The sequence below is a fragment of the Lynx rufus genome, unplaced genomic scaffold, assembly GCF_022079265.1.
Source record: "Lynx rufus isolate CCGP_SWC_20201006 ecotype Redwood Valley unplaced genomic scaffold, mLynRuf1.p SCAF_17, whole genome shotgun sequence".
Lineage (NCBI taxonomy): Eukaryota > Metazoa > Chordata > Mammalia > Carnivora > Felidae > Lynx > Lynx rufus.
In genome coordinates, this window is record NW_025814831.1 from 25765713 (window position 1) to 25788999 (window position 23287).

Below are 23287 nucleotides of genomic sequence, written 5' to 3' on the forward strand. Positions count from 1 at the left end.
GTATTTGTTACTATAATAAAACTATAAATCTAGTATTGATGATAGGAATTAGGGGGAAACATTTTTTTATGTCAGTAAACTAAGAGCAGACGAAAACTTCCCCAACCTGATAAAGAGCAGCTCCAGAAAACCTACAGCTGACACCAATACTAATGGTGAATGACTGAGTGGCTTTCCCCTAAGATCAAAAACAAGGCAAGAATATCTGCTTTCACCATTTTATTCAACATTATACTAAAAATCCTAGCCAGTTTAATAAGGCAGTAGAATAAATAAAAGGCATGCATATTTGAAAAGAAGTAAAACTGTCTTTGTCACAGATGACATGATTGCCTATGCAGAAAACCCTAAAATATCTGCAAAAGAGCTGATTTCAGCAAGGACACAGGATACAAGGTCTATAAAAAAAATAGAATTTCTATATTCTAGAAACAAAGAATTAGAAATTATAATAGATACCGTTCATTTTTTAAAAAAACACTGCTGTATTAGTTTTCAATTGCTACAAATTAGCAGCTTGACACAACAAACATTTATTATCTCACATAGTTTTGGAGAGTCAGGAATCAGGGAGCAGTTTCAGGGGGCAGCATAGCTCGGGGTCTCTCAGGAGGTTGTCATCAAGATGTTAGCCAGGGCTGCACTCATCTGAAGGATCTACTTCCAAGATCACTCATTCACGTCTTGCTGGTAGAGGCCTCAGTTTCTCCTTTATGAAGGTCTCATTTCTTCACCACCATTCTTCCGGTAGATCTGCTCCAATGTATTTCAGAGCAAGCAATACAAGAGAGAGCAATGAAACAGCTGTAATGCCTTCGATCACTTAGTCTCAGCAGTGGCCTCCTGTCACTTCTGTCATACTCTCTTGGTCACACAGATCAACCATGGTACAAAGTGTGTGGAGGGTGAGGGGTTCTATACAAGTGCATGAATACCAGGAGGGAAGGAGCATTTCAGGCCAATCTGGAGGCTGGCTACCACAAATACCACTTATAATAGCATCAAAAGACATAAAACACTTCTGGATAAATTTAACAAAATATGTGCTAAACCTCTACACTGAAATGACAAAATAATTACTGAAATATCTAAAGAAGGCCTAAATAAGTAAAGATATATACAATGTTTATGGATTGAAAGACTCAATATTAAGATGTCAATACTTTTCAATGTATTGGGATTCAATGTAATCTGAATCACAATGCCACCAGGTTTTTTCTTAATAGAGATTGACAAACTGATAGTGAAATTTGTATGTAAATGTTAAGAACTTAAAATAGCCAAAACAACTTTGAAAAGAAGAACAAAGTTGGAGGACTTAGACTACCTCCTACACTGCAGCCTAAAATAGTGTAAGAACTACACTATTTTAAGATTTACCATAAAGCTACAATAATAAAGACAGTGTGCTATTAACATAGGATAGACATATAGATCAATGGAACAGAACAAAGAGTCCAGAAATAGGCCCACTCATATATGGTCAATTAATTTTTGACAAAAATGCCAAAGAAATCCAATGGGGCAAATTTTTCAACAAATGTTGCCAGGACAATTGAATATCCCAGGAAGAAAATAACCTTGAACATTGCCTTACACTATACACAAAAATACCTTAATATTGATCACTGGCCTAAATATAAATGCTAAACTAAAAAATTCTAGAAGAAAGCAGAGAAGGAAAATGTTATGATCTTAGTATAGGCAAATAATTCTTAGACAATACACAAAAAGCACTTATTCCAAAAGGGAAAAAATTTGATAAATTGGACTATATCAAATTTAAAGTTTCCTATTCTTTGAAAAACAGCATTAAAAACAAACAAAAGGAAAATGCAGAAAAAAATATCTGTAATACATGTATCTGTCAAAAGGCTTATATTTGGAATATATAAAAAAAACTCTTATAGCTTAATAATAAAATATTAACTCAAAAATAGGCAAAAAAGAAAAAACCTTGAGCAGACACTTCACAGAAGAAAAAATATAAGTAGCAGATATACAAATGAAAAGTATGCTCAACATCATTGTCATCGGGGAAAGGCAAATTAAAACTCCCAGATACTACTACCACCCACTAGCATAGCTAAAATTAAAAAGAGAAACCATACCAAGTGTTGGCAAGGGTGTAGATCAACTAGAAATCTCACACTTTGTTGGTAGAAATGCAAAATAATACAGCACTTGGAAAAATTCAGTGATTTCTCATAAAGTTAAATATTCACATAGTATCTGACCCAGCAATCCTTTAGGTAAATTTACATAAGAAAAATGTGAATGTAGGTCTGCACAAAGACTGCTTGCAAGTGTTCATAACTTTTTCATGATGGCTTTTATTCATAAGAACTCAAAAGTAGACAACAATCTGCAAGTCCATCAAAAGGTGAATGGTGAATAAATTGCGTAATATCCCTACAACAGAATATAGCTCAGTGTTAAAAAGGAACAAAATATCGACGTAAAACAAGATCAAGAGGAGGGGATATACTGTAAAAAGCCAGTGGGGACTTGATGGACACGTTCTATGTCTTGACTTTGGCGGGGGGGGTTTGTGTGGGTGCATACACTCAAGGAAATTTATTAAAGTGTACACTTAAAATAGGTACACTTTATTATATGTAAGTTATACCTCAATAAAAGTAATTAAAACATTGTTAAAAAATATATTCATATGGTTAAAAAACAGCAAGTAAACACTGAAAAATTAGTACACTTTCATCAAATGTCCAGACCTCCAAATACCCCATCTCTCTACCCAAAGGTAATCTCCAGTGATTTCATGCCTTATTCAAAAACTGTGTGTATATGTGTATACACCTCTACACTGGTATTTGTATATGGATATTTATATAGATATATGCACACAAATGCACACATATACTTTGTTTATATACAAGTAGACATATTTCTATTATAGCAGATGCTTTTTGGTGCCTAGTATTCCCTTAGACCACCTCTGATTTCTGCTGCAACCCCCATGGTCAGTCCCTTCCTTGTACACTGACAAGAGTCCCACCTTGAACACTACCACTTTCTCCAAAGTCACAGGAGCCTAGTCAGCCGACAGGGAGAGGCAGCCTTAAGCAACAGGAGTTAAATCCCTGGAACACCCCAACTAATACAGGATGGGTTTGGGTTTGGTTAATAAACGCCCCAGTCTTCCTTCTTGCCAACAGATAGGCAATTCTGGGAGACAGGCATTCTGTGTGTTTTCCAAAGGTCTGGACTTAGGCTTCCTTTACCTATAGCAGCAACTCAATAATACAACTTGGGTGGGTTTTTTTGTTTTGGGGAGTTTGGGGGGGTTGTTTGTCATTTTTGCATTTTCTATCTCACTGTCTTCACCCTCTCACTGATTTTTTCTGGGGTTATTTCCCAAATAAACCACCTGCACCCAAGTCTCTGTTTGAGGCTCTGCTTTCAAGGGACCCCAAACCAAGACATGCAAACACCTTATTTTTTCACTTGATATATCTTATAGGTTGCACGATGTCAGCCCATGCAGTCTGTCCTATTGTGTCTCATGACTGTGCAGTTCTCAACTGCATGTGTGTACCATAGGTTTTATAACCATCCCCCATCAGTGGATATTTGTTTATTGTCTTTTGTTATTGTATACAATGTTTGTTTTAAAAGATCCCTAGGCACATCTTTATAAGATAAATTTCTTGAAATAGAACGGATAAGGCAAAGGGTGTTCTTGATAGTCTTTAAATAGGATAGTTCTTTAAATAGGACTATCTGATATAACTCATATAACTCAGGATACTGATACAACTGATATGACTCAGGACTCTCTGATATAACCCTGATATAACTCAATGGTAAAGTCTCACCTGTACACACAGTTTTTCAGTCACAAATCCAATGTGTAATCATGTGCAGTTATCCCTATCAGAGTTGATGCTAGGCCACAACCCAATACCCTAAGCCTCTTTCTGCTCAATTCTCTAGTCCCCTTTTCTATGGGATCCACCTGCCATCTCACTATGACCTCAAACACAATCAGGAAGAGGCCCTGAGACAGAGTAAGAACACAAACTAAAACAGAGAGAAGTGGCAACGGGCAGAATATACATAAAACCACTAATTGATTGCCAGAAATTTTACAAAATAGTTCTCCTATTCACAGAAGGAAGAAAGAGTACTAAGAGTCAGGAGGCCTAGGCCCCAGGTTCTAGCCCTCCCTCCGCCAAACCAAGTGGTTTGATTAGGTAGTTCTCCCCATGCCTCAGTTTCCTCATTTGTAAAATGAAGGGGTAGGCCTAAATTATTCTCTCTAAAGTCCTTCTCACTCTGATATTCCAAATTTCTATGACCCACGCAGTTTGTAGAAAGGGCCACCTAATACTCCTATCAAGTACTGAATCTAGAATAATTCCAAGGTATCAATCCAGCCACCATCTATCAAAAAAAAACTCTTTCAACCACAGGCAGATGCTAGAAACTACTGTGTAAGCCGCAAATCACTTGAGATCACAACAGAAATGCAAATACCTCAAGAACAAAAGCAAATATCCCCTGACAGGGGATATTTGCTTGTAACATTCAGTAGGAGTGGAGTTCTGCAGACCACACTTTGGGAACAATGTTCTAACCGCACGGGCAGCTGGAGTTCAGGTTTTAGAGTCAGGAGGACCTGAACTTACATCCGATTTCCTCCATACATGCATATGGCCTGGAACTAGTTGTTCTGTAGAAACTGAGGCAAATAAGCAATGTTATGAGGTTGCTGTGAGAACCAGAATAGGTGATAAATAGTGAACTTGGGTCTCATGCTTCCAAAAACCGCGGTAAGGGAAAGAGTCAGTTGAGGGAGCCAGGTTAACCTATACACACACACAAATACATATTTTTAAGAGCTAAATACTTGCTACAGATTGAATGTTTGTCCTCCCCTATTCATATGTTAAATTCTACCCCCAATGTGATGGTATTGAGAGGTAGGATCTTTGGGAGGAATTAGGTCATGAGAGCGGAGTCCTATGGATGGGATTAGTGCCCTTATAAAAGAGACCCCAGAGAGCTCCCTTGCCCCCCACTACTGCCACCATGTGAGGATGTGTCAAGCAGATATCCATCTATGAACCAAGAAGTTGGTCTCACCAGATATGGAATCTGCCAGCACCTTAATCTTAGACTTCCCAGCCTCCAGAACTGTGCAAAATAAATTTTTGTTTATAAGCTGCTGAGTCCCTGGTATTTTTGTTATAGCAGCCCACACAGACTAAGACAATACTAATGCTATATGCTAATCTTTCACCACTTAACTGTTCTGTTGCCATGAACGTTTAGTGATTTCCAAAGCTTTACTTTTATAAATAATGAGCCAGTGAAAATCTCTATACACTCATCTTTGACAGGTCCTAACTAGTTGTTAGACAATGAGGACTTTTCTGTGGGGTGATGGGGGCAGCTAGATTTCAACTGCACAAGATACAAGTTAATCCCAAGTTCATCCAAAGAGCATTTACTGAGCTTCTGGATGGCAGGCACTAGCAACCCAGGCGCACTGCATATCATCCTACAGTGTCTCCCAGAATGGGTACAGGTGTATCTCTTTTATAGAACAAGTGTGGTTTTGTGGTATAAACTGAATTCTTATGAAATGGGAGGAAGAGACAAGACCTGAGGTTTAAATATGTCTCGGCCTACCGTAGACCAGATGAGGGGAAACTCTTCCGAGAAGTGGGAGAAGAGAAAAGAGTCTGGAATACTCAGGACCCCAAACTGAATATGGAGCATCCTGTTTCCTCCCATCATCAGAACATGAGTCCAGCCACCTGTGTGCAGTTTTGCCATAATTTATTCAACTCGTCAACTATTTACCGAGCATCAATTATAGCCACTAATAGCTCAGCTGTCATTCACTGAGGCAGAATAGTGTAGGGGTTAGGAGTGCAGACTCTGCCTTTTAAGAAAATGAGGTCAGTCTATATAAAATGACCTGTAGGATGATAAGTGACAGAAGTAAGGTGCACAACAGTGTGTAGCAAAGGTACACAAAGGTATGTATAAAGAAGAGGGGATACAAATGCTTGTTTATGCATAGCCTATCACTGGAAGGATTCACACACACAAAAAAAGAAAAAACGGTAAAAGTAGCACTACTTCTGGCCATGAGAGAGTACTAGAGACTCCATCCAACCAAATTTACCCTACTTCCTTAAATAGCTCTTACAAAAAAACAGACAAAATTAAGCAATGGTTTTAAATATTGAGCAGCAGACAGTGTGGGAAGGGTCACTGATGTCTGAGAGGAGGAAGAAGAAGAAGGTGAGTCCTAAACTGCCCCAGCTTACTGCTGGCGGCTCATTTCTGGCCACCAACCAGGGAGGAGGACCCGAAGCATACAGCCTGATGTTCTTCCTGAGTTCAAGAGACCGAGATGGCATTCAGGGTGGCGAAGCAGCCAGATTGCCAGGGAAGAGCGTCAGAGAAGAGAGACTCCAGCAATTTGCAGAGGGGTCCCCTCTAATTGTGGCCTGACCTCGGTCATCACACACATGAGAAGCCACCAGAAGCTGGGAAGACCCACTGCAAAGCAGTAAGCCCAACAATGTCCCCACTTCACATGGGGGTGGAGATGGTTTCTGTTCCCAACCAGGCAAAGTGGAAAGACCGCATAATCCATGGAGCATGAGGCAAAACCCTCAGAAGTGGGGACACGTTAGCCCTAGACCAGAGGCTATTGTGACCAGCATAATAAAGCATAAAAGTAGGGCCTCTGGGTGGATGATTGGGGTCAGGAAGGAGGAGATTGGGCCTCAGGGTCAAGGCTTGAAGTGAACCTGCCTGTTCACTGTATAACTTTTTACATTCTTTCAAATTTTTACTGTATGTAAGCACTCCTTTTTAAAAACTTTTTTTTTAACATTTATTTATTTTGAGACAGGGAGAGACAGCATGAATGGGGGAGGGTCAGAGAGAGAGGGAGACACAGAATCCGAAACAGGCTCCAGGCTCTGAGCTGTCAGCACAGAGCCCGACGCGGGGCTCGAACTCATGGACCTCGAGATCATGACCTGAGCCGAAGTTGGACGCTTAACCGACTGAGCCACCCAGGCGCCCCTAAAAACTTTTTAAAGGGGGAAGTCTCTGGAATCAGACTGTCAGGGTGAGAACTTGACTCCATTTCCTATGAGCTATATAAATCCCAGCAAGTTGCTCAACCACTATGTGTCCTCGTAGTGGGATGGATTTCTTTGAATCATTATGAATATTAACTGACATGTTTATAGAAACACAAGCAACACCTGGCACTTCTGTACAGATGTTGGTTTTGCTTCCCCATGACCCATGTTTCTGGCCAAAGCATCCCATTTTTCTTTTGGGAAACACACATGCCCCACTCACCCATGTGACCATGATGCCATTCCCCAGCTCCAAGAACAGATGTATTACTATGGCATTAGAAGGTAAAGCCTTTGGGAGGTGACTAGATCATGAGGAGAAGCCCTCAAAAATGGGAGTAGTGACCTTATAAAAGGGACCCTAGAGAGCTCCCTCGCCTAATCTGCCATACGTGGTAACAGTGGAAAGGTGCCTTCTATGAACCTGGAAGCAGGTCCCACCAGACACTGACTCTGTTGGTACCTTGATCTTGGACTTCTCACCCTCCAGAACTAGAACTGTAAGAGATGCATTTCAGTTATTTCCAACCTATGACCACATTTCATGCCCCTGGAACAGCAAGTAATTGGTCTAATGAGAGTGGTATGGAGGCTTTTGCTGAAATATTGAGACAGAGATGCTGGTTTTTCACTGGGTTGCTAAGTGAGTTGGCTGAAGCTGCCACTGGTCATTTTCAGGGAACCAGCTTGAGAGGCGAAAGAAGCAAAGCCTAGAGATGGAGACAGATGTGGTCCTGATGATGTCACTTGAGTACTGGGATCCAGCCATACCTAAAGCCAGGTTCTGTTACCAGAACCAGAAGAGGACTGGCAAATTCAGTAGGGGTTATCATTATTCAATTCATTCAACAAGCACTGAGCCCACATGAAGTGCCAGAAACTGTGCCTGGAGCTAGGTATTCAAATATGAGGCCCTGACCCCCGGAAGTGTATACTCTAGTGGAGGAGACACTTATGCAAAGCAACAGCTTCTGGGACAGAAATATTCCCAGGGTGCTCTAGGTGAGACATCCAGAGAGCATCCTGGGGAGGAACAGGCTGGACATCCAGAAAGCCTTTGTGAGGAGGTGATGCCTAAATTGGGGCTCAGTGAATGCTGAAGAAGTGGCCATGAGAAAAGAGAAAGTAAAAGCATTCTAGACAAAGAGGTGAGAGAAAACAGATATGCTTGGGGGAGCGGGACAAACAGGAGGGACAGCAGAGAGAGATGTGGTTGAAAAAGTAAACAAGGGGTGGGGGGGGCACGCCTGGGTGGCTCTGTCCATTGAGCGCCAACTTAGGCTCAGGTCACGATCTCGCAATTTGCGAGTTCCAGCCCCATGTCGGGCTCTGTGCTGACAGCTCAGAGCCTGGAGCCTGCTTCGGATTCTGTGTCTCCCTCTCTCTCTGCTCCTTCCCCACTCGTGCTCTCTCAAAAATAAACTTATATATATACAAACTTTGTATGCTAATTGTTACAGGGTGCCATTTAAAGACTTACATCAAGAGAGGAATATGATCAGATTTTTGTACAGAGAATAGATGAAAACACAAGACAGGTAGGCGAGACTAACCAGGCAGATGTGGGAGAAATCCATGCTTGGAATTATGAGGGACTTAATGAAGAAATTAGTAGGGATGGGAAGGAGTGAAAGAATGAATTTGAGAAGTTTTGAGAGAAAGAACTGACTGGACCTAATGCCAATAACGTATTTCAGTTTCAAACATTAAAATGGGAATAATAGTGAACATTCTTATAGTCCTTACTCCCCACCAAGTCCTGTCCTGAGTGCTTTACACAAATTAATCTATTCAATCCAGCCCCATGAAGTAGATATTATTGTGATTTTTCATTTCAATGTTAAGGAACTGAGTCATGGAAGGTTAAGTCACTTGCCTGAGGTTATACTCTAGCAGGTGGTATAATTACAACTGGAATGGTGGCAACCTAAACCTCGCCCTATGCTATTGACCCCACACTCTGCTGCCTTGTACAAGCATACATTTAAAAGGTAGATGATAAAGTAAGGGGAGTTGGCCAAGGAGAACAAAAATGTCTAGGGAAGCAGAGGCCAGCATCACAGAAATAAGGAAGGTGAACTCTTGTTTCTTACCTCAGTGGTAATTAAATACCCAATTATGTAATTGGAGGAAGACAGCCTGGGCTTAGCTGGGAAGAGAGTGCGAGGTACTTCTGCGCATAGTATCTCCTTTATTTGTCATGGTTCCGTAAAACAGGTGTGTTCATAGCCCCAGCTTCCAGATAAGGAAGTTGAGAGATCAGGGGACGCCCCGAGGTCACACACTGGTAAGTGACCCAGCCAGTTCGCAGGCGTGGAGAAGACTTGCATTCTATGCTTGGCTCACTGGAGTGTTGTCTGGGTCACTGGAGTGTTGTCTGGGTCACTGGAGTGTTGTCTGGGTCACTGGACTGTTGTCCAGGGCTGTAGCAGGGTGGGAGGAGGTACACAAGAATGGCCACATCCCTGCTCTCAATGGGTCTATAATCTTGTTGCTCCAATGAGGCTATAACAAATGAAAACAAAGATCATGAAAAGGCAGGATGAAGGTGTGTGCCTGGGAAGTGGTACAGACTCTGGGCCCCTAGAGCAGGTGAGGAGGCATCATGGGGCTGGTGGACATGGGTTGGGTAGTGAAGGATGGGTTGAGTATAAAAACGAAAGGATATTTCTAGGAGCTGGGCCCTCACCTGGGTGCTCTGTCAGTGGCAGACACCTGCTGTTTCCACCTGTGCAGCATCACTATTATGTCCTTCTATCTTCTTTTAAGGAACCACTCCTCCCCATTGGGAACCATGTAGTTTGGACAGGGCTGGCCTGACTTCTCCCTCAGATTCCATCTGGGATCACTTGAGGCCAGCCTGGCCAACCACTCAGTTTCATTTCCCCCAACCCAATGACTGGCTCTGGACCCAATCCAACCCAATGAGACTCAATCTCAGGTGTGTGCTGGAACATTAGGAAGGAAAAATTCCCCAGGATGGCTGGCTCTAGGAATGTTATTAGCCTGGAGATCCTAGGGGTCATGCTGTAGAGGGGCCTGAGAGTGAAACCCACACTGAGGAAAAGGGACAGGAGGGAGAGAGATCTGATGTTTCAGATTCCAGTTCCTGGATGCAGCCATACCTTCAAACATCCCCAGAATTTTTAGTTATTCCAACTAACAAATTTCCTTTTTTGTTTATGCCGATTTGAGTTGGGGTTTCTGTTACTGACAAGAGAAAGGGGTCTGACTGACACAGAGCCCCAAAGATGGTTGCTGTTAAGCCCCAGGAATCCTAAGCCAGGGTCTATCTGCCTTCCTCAAAGTAAAGGAGATCAGGAGTACAGTGAGGTGAGGTCCATAAAAGAGACAAGGGCTATGGGCTTCTGTGAAGGATGAGATAAGTATAGACTTTGGAGAAGCAGCTTTAGTTTCAATCATACCTCAAAAGGTGGATAACTTTTTTACCAACTGGCATTTGAGAAAAGTACAGCACCACAAGAAAGGGACTGCCTCACATGTGAAGGCACGGAAATAGAAGAACGTGGGCATGTTCAGGGTGCAGCCCACGGTCAAACCTGGCTAGAGGATGGAGTGATGAGGGGCAGTGGTGAAAGGTAAGGCTGCAAAGGTGCCCTGAAAGGCCTCAAGAGGTGTATACTTGGGATGCTTGGGGACACAGAAATGACAGTTTCATGGGATTGGAGACGTGTTCCCTTCCAAAGCCTCTAGAAATGGTTGGATCCCAGCTAAGCAGAGCAGGCTCTCAGGATGTCCTAAAGCAGATAAAGAGCTAAGGGTCCAGTTAAGAGATGAGAGAGGGGCTTTGTTCTCTGGCTCCACTGTGCTGGGCAAGAGACCATATCATGTTCTCTGAGCCTGGATCCTCTCCTCCCTGCTTCTGTGAGGCCAGGACAGGGGGTGAAATGGAACCTGGCACAGCACCCCGCCCCCCTGCTCCAGGTGGAGCTTCCTGGGGGGGGGGGGGGCAAGACGATGTCTAAGCCCCAGGGAGCAGGGAGCCGTCTGAGTTTCCTGGGGCCCCCAGTTCCCCTCAGCCTCCCCTGCAGTGCCTCACAGCAACCACTGACTAGGGGATGTGTCCCTGCTGCTTGAGTTAATTACAGTAATTATACCTGCTCCCTCTTCGGCTCTGGTTCCCTTTGTTCCCAGTTTCCTGCCCGCTCATTTGCAAATCTAATCGCTCTGTGTATTTTTTTTTTCTTTAAAGAGAGAACAGGATGGAGAGACAAAGATAGGGAGCAGAGAATGTGGGAGAGAAAAAGTGGGGGTGGGAGTGGGCTGGGAAGGGGGAGGGGAGGGGACAGATGGAGGGACAGCGGTGGAAAAGCGGACAGGAGCAGCAGAGAAGACAAAGGACCATGAGAGCCAACCCAGGGCACCTCTTAACTGCAGGGTCACCCTGAGTCACCAGCTGAGGCCCCAAAGGTGGAAATGTGGGACCACCATTGGCATAGAGTCCCAATCTCTCCCCATACTAGGCTGGTCCAGCACAAATTACAGGCTGTAAGGGCTTCAAATTCAAACAATACCAGTAGATACCCCAGTTCTTTAAATAGTGCTTTCCCCAGGTACTTGTGGGACTTTGGCTCATCCAGATCACCTGCTGGACGCTTACTTAATTCAGTGTCAGATGGCTGACAGGTGGCCATGAGGACTCAAACAGGGAGCAGGAAGGAAACAAACTACTCTGAGGAAAATCTGAGAGATGGTTGAGGGGTCTTTCCTCTCTCACCCAACCCCATCCTAGAGACCCTCAGGAAACATCCTGGTCCAAAGATTTTCCAAATGTTCTCTGAGGAGCACTGAGTTTCCATGGAGAATCCTCAAGGAATGGGAAGGAATAAGTGGGCATAGGTATCCCCCAAAACCCCTTTCAATGACCTTTATCCAGCTCATATATTGGGTTCCCCTAAACTTTTATTTGGAAATAATACAAATTTATGTGTTTTCTCTTTTTTTAAAGTAGTCTCCATGCCCAACATGGGGCTCAAACTCACAACCCTGAGATCGAGTCACATGCTGTACCAACCGAGCCAGTCAGTCACCCTGGAAGTAATACAAATTTTAAAAGGAGAAAAATCCTTCCCTCCTGTAAGGGATTAGAAAACAATGAATCTAATCCAAACTTCTCATCTGTCAGATAGGGGAAACTGAGGCTCAGATGGATTAAGTAGCCTATCCTATATCACACAATAATCAGATCACCTCTTGACTCCCACTTGGAGATTTCCACCACCCCATGCTGCTTGTCAGGATGCCAGGGGGATGCAGAGATTTTGCCAACGCTCCTGGCTCTTCTTGGGCCCATCTGGAAGAAGGCTGATGGCATCATCCTGCCAGAAGTCCTCCGTGAATCTGAGAATCCTCACTCTTCAGTCCTCTGGATGAACCCATCAGATAAAGTATTTCCCAAAAAATAGCTGCACCTATATTTACAATCCCTCATGCCCTTTGCAGAACCTTCCCACCATCACCACCCCATCAAGAGGTAGAATCTATTTCTTCTCCTCTTGATCTCGGGAGTCCCTTTCTGATTGCCACAAAGAACAAAATATGGCAGAAATGATGCTGCATGACTTCCCAAGTTAAGTTTGAACTATGGCAATACAGTTCCTACCTGGCTTTATCTTTTGTGAAGCTCACCATTGGAGCCCAGTCACTGGGCTGTGAGAAAGCCCAAGTTACAAGGAGAGACCACGTGTAGATGTTCTGGCAACCGCCCCAGTGAAGGTCACAGCCAACATCCATTGTCAGACATAAGAGCAAGGAAACCTTCAGATAATTCCAGCCCCCAGGTGCTGAGTCAGCCTGAGTCTCCCAGCTGAAGCCCTGACTTTGGGGAACAGAAGTGAACCATCCCCACAGTCCCTTTTCCAAATTCCTGACCAGCAGAGTCCTTGAGCATAACAGTTATTTCATGCCACTAAGTTGTGGGGTAGTTTGAGACGTGGTAATGGATAGCCAGAATGGGTGGTACCCAGAAGCTAGAGCAGATATTCCCCATATGAAGTTAAATTCAGTAAGCGAGCAGCCAACAGCCAGGGATCCCAAGAATAGACTTTATGCCATGAATCCAAATCTCCAGCTAATATTTGGATTCTCCCCCCACCCAGTTCTTCTAATTAATTCACAAGAGAAGTTCAGAGTTCAGGTCATTTTGGAGGCAGGAGGGGGAATGGGAGTGGGTGTTAACTCCCCACACTGGATTCAGCCAATGTTTACTAAGTACCTACCATGAGTCAGACACAGAACAGAGTCCCCGCCCTCAAGGAACACAGTATAATTGGGGAGGCAGACACATCCACACTCAAAAGTAATTATAATGCAATAAGTTAAGTTGCTATTAAAAATAAAAGTACTTTGATAGTACTTTGAAAACAGTCAAGATAGGGGCGCCTGGGTGGCGCAGTCGGTTAAGCGTCCGACTTCAGCCAGGTCACGATCTCGCGGTCAAGGAGTTCGAGCCCTGCGTCAGGCTCTGGGCTGATGGCTCAGAGCCTGGAGCCTGTTTCCGATTCTGTGTCTCCCTCTCTCTCTGCCCCTCCCCCGTTCATGCTCTGTCTCTCTCTGTTCCAAAAATAAATAAACATTGAAAAAAAAATTTAAAAAAAAAAAAAGAAAACAGTCAAGAGTATTAGCCTCAAATTTTTGGTATCCTAGGATGGTTCCAGTCCACCCAGAAGTATAAATGTTACTCACCTGTGGTTCTCAGCTCTTGGACTCCAAATCCTCTCTTTATCCAGTCTTTGGAATGAAAGGCCTGTGGTGCACCCTTGCTTGGAAAAAGTCAAGGGCTTAATAAATGTCTTTTCACATTTTACATAACCCTGTAGAATAGAATGTTACTTGTTCCCCAGAATCCATTCTCCCATTCTCCAGAATAACAAGACCCTTGATTTTTTGGTTTTCCTGGCCACCTGGAATAAGTGGCCTCAGCGGCTCACTGGCTGCTCAGTGGCCTCCCGCTCACTGAAGCTGCATGTGGCCATGTGACTTATGGGATATATAGTAGGTGATGTATGAAACTTCTGAGCTGAATCTCAAGAAGAGAGAATGTGCCCTGCTTGACAGCATTTCCACCTCCTTCCTAGCTAGAATGAGGATGTGGTTCTAAGCCACTTTATATGATAAGATGAGACAAACACCTTAGACAAAGCAGAGCTTGTATCCCTTTCACCTTGGAACCCCCTTCTCGCTGTTACAGACTAGGTCACATGCACAAAAAAATAAACCCTAGGCTTGTCTAAGGTACTACTATTTAAGGAGACCTTCATGCTAAATCAAATCCTACCCAAAAAGTCCATTAACTCAAACTATTAGCTCTTTATTTATTCCCATGTGCACACAAACACACACACACACACACACACACACACACACACACGCACTGTGTCGAGCCTTCAGCAGATGCTCAAGAACTAGTTGAGAAATTTGTTTTTGGAGGAGATCAACTGCACACTGCTGGCATCACTGCTCCCTGCTGCCTGGGGTACCAGCTCACAAGTGTGTAAGATCAAGCTTTCCCACGGGGGTACTGAAGCTCCTGAGGATACCTTGTGGTATGTTGAGTGATATGCAAAACAACACTTTCCTAGAGACCATTTTGCTCAGAGTTGGTGAAAATGATTTTGAATTGTTTATCTCGTAAGACACTTTGTCATATATACAAGACAGAAGCAGCAAAATTCCACTTTCCTGTGTCAGCCAATCTTGTACTTTTCATGAACACCGAGAAAGCAGGAAATGTTTATGTGCACCAAGCAATTGAAAAAGTTGTTTTTGTGTGTGTGTTATCAGGGAAACCTCAGTGGTACCCAAGCAAACTGAACTATTACTTTAGGGAGAGGAGATTAAGCCAGACTTTCCCTAAGCATGTTCTGTTGATAGATATCACATGAGGAAAAGAATGGAAAGGTTTCATGGTCAAATGAGTTTGGGAAAAGCTGGATTTAACAACAACAACAAAAAAAGACAAATAACTTTCTTTGCTGTGGGATTTCTCATGGTTTTCAATATGGTGACGTGTATTATGAGTCTCCAGCAGGGAGATACAGCGTACGGAGTTGCCCACAGTACACCTTCGCATGGACAGTTTTATGGTGAGTGTTTCCAAGGAACTCACTTGCTGAGTTATATAAATGTGAGTGTTCTCATTGTTGGTCGTGTCTGCCGGAGTGGAGGAGTGGGAAAATGTATTTAACCTATTAAATTCTGGATGGAGCAATATGCCAACCCCTCTGATATCAACCCCTCTGATATCTTGCCTTTCTGCTGTCCCACTTGCCCACCCCATATGTGATGATTAGTTTGATGTGTCAACATGGCTAGGCTGCAGTACCCAGTTATCCAAACAAACACTAATCTAGGTGTTGTGTTGAAGGTGTTGTGAAGATGTACTTAACATCTATCATGAGATGACTTCAGGTAAAGTCTATCCTCAGTAACGTGAGTGAGCTTCATCTAATCATCTGAAAGGCTTTGAGAGCATAACTGAAGTTTCCCAGAGGATGAAGAAAAAACTCTCTAAAGTTTCTGCACCAAAAGAAGAGAAATGTTAGCTAAGATCAATATTATGAAATGCAAACTCAAATCTTAAACATTGCTTGATGCCCTTTCTGAAGTCAGTCTCAGAACTGTCTGAGAAGGTAAAGCTCATGTAATGAGAGAAAATGTGGTACAACTTTGCTTTCTATAGATTTGTCCCAGTCTGTTTTCAAAGAAGCAGCCAAGCTAAAATGGGTGAGTTTATTCAACTTATTCCTGCAGGCAGATATTAATGTACTCAAAAGTGTACTTGAACAGTTGGTCAGGAAACTAGAGATGACTGAGATCTCTTTGTTTTATTTTAATAGTCATATAGCAATTTTTTTCTCATTATAAAAATAAGTCAGATTTCTGGGCAGAATCATCTAAGTAGAGCAAGTACACAGAATCTCTCTACTCAATGAAATAAAGCAAAAAAAAAGTGAAACAAACCAATAAAAAGTCACAAGCAGCAATCAAAAAAAAAGAATGGAGTAGAACTTCGTACCATAGAAACCCAAAATGGTAGCCAAGAAAAGACAAAAGAATATTCTGGCTCCTTACATTATTCTGAACAAGGTAAAATGTAGGAAAGTAATTGAGTCCAAGGATTCCTGAGAATTCTCACAATATCGTACAGCTGGGGAGGTATGTCCTCAGAGAGTAAGGAGGCAGATCTAGGTAAAGCTACTAGAAAAGCTCCAGTGAGTAGAAGCCCCTCCATCACACCAGGGGCCTCAGCAGAAGCAACAAGGGCCACTGGGGCTGGCCATCTTTCCAGGGAGACAGATAAGAGGAAAGAGAAAGAGTATAAACCCAATCTAATCTAAGTTGGAGTATGGGAGGAAGTAACCCAACAAACAGAACTAGGTCCCCATGAGAGTTTTATTCTATAGAATAACTTGAAAATATAAAATCAGTAAACAGAACATGATAGAACAATAAAATGAAATTACAAGAAATGTCACAGAACTAAAGAAACAAATTGCAAACTAAAATAAATGTATTACAAATTGAATAAATTAGGAGCAGCTGAATGAAATGGCATCGACCCAGATGAAAAATAGAACTGACAGGATTGGGGAAAGCCTGATGTAATCACAGTGCATGAGGAGAAAATAAAACAGAGATTGAAGTAATTAGGGAATGATAGGTGCAGAGGACAAAGACTGTCAAACTTAAGGATAATTGGTGCCCCTGAAGTTAAAAAAAAAAAAAAAGAAATCCAGAAATGTTTTGAAATATAATATAGGAAAGTTTCACTGAAATGAAGCAAGAATCAGCAAACAAGATGGTACATCATATATACCAAAAACAATTATTCCAGAGTAATACATACCAAAATAGAGCTTAGTTAAGTTGCTGAAGAAAAAGAATAATCAAAATAAACAAGTTATAATGGACTTCAAGAAAACACATCCTAGTTAAAACACTAGACCTCAGAGAAAAAGAAAGAATAAATGGAATAAGCAAAAGAGAAAACAATCAGACTGGCTCCAGACTTCTCACAGAAACATTCAACTCATGTAAGGTCTATGAAGGTCTATGAAGTCTATGAAGGTCTAAGGGAAAGCAAGTCTAACATACTTACAAATTATGGAAGACTGTGTTCAAATGAAGGGCACAATCGGATGTTCTCAAACATGGTAGAATGCAGGCAATAGAGAATCTCAGCACCTTCTTTTAAAAACTACTCAATGAAACAAGAAGACCAGGACAGGGAATATGTTAGAAGCCCTCAAGAAGATCTCCTACATGGGGCTTTTAGACCTCCCAGGAGGCCATGTGGAAGTCTTCCCTTCTCTCGGGGAAAAATGAGACCAATAGACCGTGAACCTTATTTTCAGGCAATGAGTATCAAGTGCATCTGTGTGGAAGCAAAATGAGGGTAACTACAAAGTCCTTCTTTGATGCCTCTTTGGATTCTCATTCACCTGGTCACTTTCATACCACTTTCTAATATTAAACAAGGCAAACTGAAGCTGTTATTGGATTTCACTATCGGCCCACAATTTCTGCACCAAAGAAAGTAACTAAAATCATGGAGTACCCTTCATTTTGTGGGAACGACTGCACTGGAAACCCCGCTGTCTGCTCCCAACTGCTGTATAACCAAGCCCAGCTCTAGAGTCCAGGACCTTTCAGACAACAGGTGTTCTCACTTCCAGAAGCAAAGCTGGAGGCAGGAAGGCTGGTAGTGTCTAGACCCTGTCTGGGTGCTGCATTTGAACAGGAACAAAGGGCACGTGAAGTCCTTTTCCCCATCTATCTCAAAGTGCTGAAATCGCCACCTCGCTGCAAGATAAAGGAATGATGGCACCTCTGACCTGATCAGGATGCATCACAAGCTGGGGCACCCCCAACACCCTGAGTACAGGGACAGCTCCCCAGAATGAGATGCATATGCCAGTTAAAGTCTCCGCTGAGGCTGCCTTCTGCTGCTCCTGCCAGATGAGAGGGTAAGGGACCAAAACCTACCTGGAGAGGCAGGATAACACAAAGGTTAGGTGAGGACTTTAGCATCAGATGGCCTGGGTTTTAATCTCCTCTGCCACTTCCTGTGTGACTTTGGGCAATTTCCTTTTGTCTCTCTGTTTCTTTATTTTCAACATCTGTAAAAATGAGGTTAACAGTAGTCCCTACTTCATAAGACAGTTATAAAGATTAAATGTTAATCCATGTAGCACACTTTGAAAAGCACCTGGCACATAGTAAACTCAATAAGATGTTAGCTACACACAATGCCACCCTGGGCAATGAGGCTTCTCTGCCCAGGAGCTGGAACCAGGAAAACTTCCTGCTATAAAATCCTCTGGGAAAATAGGATTAGGGTACAGGGGACTAGAGTTTTCTCCCAGAGCTTCTGATAGCGCTTATGCCCACCCTTAGGATTCAACATAAGCCAGGACCACAACCTCTCTCTTAAGGCCTGGTTTGACATCAGGTAACAGCCACTGTAACTAGAATGTCAATGCATTCCCTTTGGTCCTCATCACTGTGATACAGATGAAGTAAAATTATTCCCATTTTCAGATGAGAAGACTGAGGTTCAGAGCAGTCAGGTGATTTTTCCCAACTTCACAGAGCTTGAGGTAGATGAGCTGGGATGCAAATCTATCCTTCTGCCTCCAAATCAGTGCCCCCACCCTCGCATATGTCCCACGTTGTCTCTTTCTGTATCTCTGCCTTTCTCTGTGTATCTGTCTTTCTGTTTTTCTCTCTGATGTCTGTTCGGCTGTCTCTTTCCTCCTGTTCTTCTCTGATTTTCATTTCTCCCATTCCTTTCTTCCCAGTTTAGACCTTAGATCCCCCACAGTCTATCTAAAACAAAAGAGGTTTAGGGCAAATAGCAGCTCAGGTCACAAGCCTGCCTGGGGATGGAGTTCTGTGTGCAGAAATACAGGACAACTTTGTTACTTCAGAACAAGAGCAGAAGGGAGATTCAGAGAGAGAGAGAGAAGCAAGCACTGTAAGAAGCAGCTCCTCATCTGTCATCTTTCTCAGTTCCCTTCACCTTCATTACAAGGCTGCGTTCTGATCATTTTCCCAGACCCCACTGCTCATTCTCAGGGAAGAGAATCTCTAGAAGGAAGGGACAGAGAAATGGCTCTGGTGGCTGAAGAAGTAAGGCCCCATGCAGTTTCCTTCATCAAGTGCATTATGTGGCTGTTTAGAAGAGGCAAACCTGGGCCCTGTGTCTCAGAGCCTCTGAAATGGCAGTCCAAGCTACAGAAGCTCATTTTTTCCCTCCCCACAGTATGGACCCACCACTATCAACTGGGCAGCGAAAGGGCGCCACCTCCTGGCTAGACACGAGTTCAGGACAATGCAGGCAGTTCATGACCCACATCCCCCCTTCTAAAGTGCAAGCAGCACAATCTTCAGTGCCTTACACACCAGTCACCCTTCTAGGTTTGGGGAATTAGCCGACTCCATTGAGCCATGGAAAAATGACCATGCCTCCACTCACCAATTGGAGTCAGCAAGATCACTACCATTGTCAGTACAGCTGTGCAATGGTCTAAATATTGTGTTCTTGGGGCGCCTGGGTGGCACAGTCGGTTAAGCGTCCGACTTCAGCCAGGTCGCGATCTCACGGTCCGTGAGTTCGAGCCCCGCGTCAGGCTCTGGGCTGATGGCTCGGAGCCTGGAGCCTGTTTCCGATTCTGTGTCTCCCTCTCTCTGCCCCTCCCCCGTTAATGCTCTGTCTCTCTCTGTCCCAAAAATAAATAAACGTTGAAAAAAATAAAATAAAATAAAATAAAAAAATAAATATTGTGTTCAATTTGCCACTTTTTTTTTAATAATCAGGAAAGGGAAGGGGAAAGTGTTGATACTAGTAAGAAAGTGAAAAGTCTCATAAACTTAGGACAATGGAGGCAAAGGTGAACCATTAGCTTTGACTGGCCACTCAGGGCTCTCCAGCCAGCCAAGTCTGCATTCAACCGTGAAGGAAAAGTGAAATTAAAGGCAAGTGAAGCGCTAGAAATAGAGACACAAAGGTTATGTCTAAAAGGCAAGATGTAATTACAGATTATATAATTTGATCAGAATGCCATTGATAACATGTAAGTCCACTGTCCAGCTTTCAGACATTCTGCTTCTATATGTTTTCAAAAGCATATTATAACAAAAGCAAAGATGGCAGCATCCTCCTGACCTACAGGACAGACCTGTGGTGAACTCTGTCTCCGCCATGGGACACTCCAACATGGTCAGAGAAGAACAAGAGGCAGCAGGGTGGGAGGAGACAACTTAGGGATGAAAGGCCTGAATTCAAATCCTGACTCTCCTATTTGAAATTTCTATGGCTTTAGGAAAGTCAGAATAAATCTCTCTGATCCTGGTTTTTCATCTGTAAAGTGGGATGATAACAATACCCGCCAAACTTACTTCCCAGAATTGGTGTGAGTTTCAGGCGAGATAATGTAAAGGAAATAGTGAAGGAAACAAATGCTGATTGAATGTGCATGTGCTGGCAGTGGGGTAAGCACTTTACATAAGTTGTCTCTTTTAGTACCATGAGGAACAGGTTATTACTGTGGTCTATAAATGAGGACATTAGTAGAGGTTAATTTTCCACAGATCCCACATGTGGGATGCAACTTAGGGGCACCTGACTTTTCAATGTAATATTTTATAAGCTATGAAGTGTTATATGAATGTAACGGCAGGGTTTTTTTTAATGTTTATTTTTGAGAGAGAGTGAGTGGGGGAGGGGAAGAGAGAGAGGGAGACAGAGAATCCCAAGCAAGCTCTGCACTGTCAGCTCAGAGCCTGATGTGAGGCTTGAACTCAGGAACCACAATCATGACCTGAGCTGAACTCAAGAGTTGGACTCTTAACCTACTGAGGCACTCAGGCACCCCCAGGGAAGTTTTTATATAGGAAATTTGTGGGAAATGACTTGTCAGAAGTTAGTGCTCTTTAGTATATGAAATTTCTAGACCCATATTCCTATTTCCCTTGCTCTTTGCCCCAGACTTCAGATTCTCTCTCCATCCAACTCCCAAAACCTGGCATCTGGGAAATTCCAGTATAAGTCATCTATATGTCTCTCAAATGAGATGGAGGGGGAATGCTTGCCTTTCTATCTTCCCTCTCGTAACCAAGTGAGCCGCTTTCCTGCCTGAGGGAATGTCCAACATCAGGGAGATGGTGAGAAAGCCTGTGGTTCTGGGGACAGACAATTACTCATAGGTCCTATAGCCACATAACTCAAAGCTCCACTTAGGATGGACCTTACTATTGATATTATGAACCACCATGACCACTCTTCCCTCAATACCCCCTCTCTCCCCATCAGAGATAGAATCCCAGATTGGACAGACTGGTAGTCAGTCCCTGTGTAGAGTTCTGTAAGTTCTATTACATTCCTGCCTATCTCTCTAGAGGCCCTGATTTCCATACCAGGGTTACAACTTCCCTTCTCCATCTCTACCTGCTAGTCCAAGGTATCTCAAACCAAACCCATCTAAACAACTTAACTGTCCTCAATACTCCCTATCTCAACATCTTGTGCCAGGCAATAGTATAATCTTCCACACAGAGGACAAAACTAAGTCCACAGTGTCTGCACATAGTAGGAACTCCATAAACATTTGTAGAGTTCATGCATTGAACACACATTTATTGAATGTCGTTGGTGTGTCAGGTAGTCTTATTGAAGCTGGGGATGCTGTGGTCAACAAGGTAGATGAAAGACAGAGACAGAAAAGGTATGAGTATGGAATGTAATTTTATGTAGTAATGAGTACTAACAGGAAATCTAAACAGAACAATGAGGTAGCAAGTCATGGGTTATGAAGTGGAGGGAGGGGTCTGTTTTAGATAGAATGGCCAGAATAGGCCTCTGAGGAGTTGACATTTGAACCCAGGTCAGGGTGAAGCAAAAGCATGAGACAGGCAGATGTCTGGAAGGAAAATATTCCAGGCAGAGGAAACAGCAAATATATAGGTCTTGAGGCAGTACCAAACTTGGGAATTTGAATCCAAGCAAGAAGGCCAAGGTCACCAGAACAAAATAAGCTAGGAGAAAGGTAGTAAAAGATGAGGTTGAAAAGATAGATCAATTTGGGTTCTGTGGAGCCTGAAGGCCATGGAAAGGGTTGAGATGGGAAACGTGAAAGCTTTCCAATCAGGGGGTGAAAGACGTGACATTTATATTATAAAATACAGGGTATACAAGGGATACAGGAGTACTGATGCATAGGGGCACTTGTACCCCAATGTTTATAGCAGCACTCTCAACAATAGCCAAATTGTGGAAAGAGCCTAAATGTCCATCAACTGATGAATGGATAAAGAAATTGTGGTTTATATACACAATGGAGTACTACGTGGCAATGAGAAAGAATGAAATCTGGCCCTTTGTAGCAACGTGGACGGAACTGGAGAGTGTTATGCTAAGTGAAATAAGCCATGCAGAGAAAGACAGATACCCTATATTTTCACTCTTATGTGGATCCTGAGAAACTTAACAGAAACCCATGGGGGAGGGAAAGGGCAAAAAAAACAAAAACAAAAAAAAACAAAGAGGTGAGAGTGGGAGAGAGCCAAAGCATGAGAGACTCTTAAAAACTGAGAACAGGGGCGCCTGGGTGGCGCAGTCGGTTAAGCGTCCGACTTCAGCCAGGTCACGATCTCGCGGTCCGTGAGTTCGAGCCCCGCGTCGGGCTCTGGGCTGATGGCTCAGAGCCTGGAGCCTGTTTCCGATTCTGTGTCTCCCTCTCTCTCTGCCCCTCCCCCGTTCATGCTCTGTCTCTCTCTGTCCCAAAAATAAATAAAACGTTGAAAAGAAAAAAAAAAATTTTTTTAAAAAAACTGAGAACAAACAGAGGGTTGATGGGGGGTGGGAGGGAGGGTAGGGTAGGTGATGGGTATTGAAGAGGGCATCTTTTGGGATGAGCACTGGGTGTTGTATGGAAACAAATTTGACAATAAATTTCATATATTAAAATAAATAAATAAATAAATAAATAAATAAATAAATAAATAAATAAATAAAATACAGGGTATATTCTTGTAAAAACATATAACTTACACATGTATTTATATATTATGGATATGCATACATGTATAATACATATATTCAATTGTACATCTCAAATGCTAAACAATTTTTA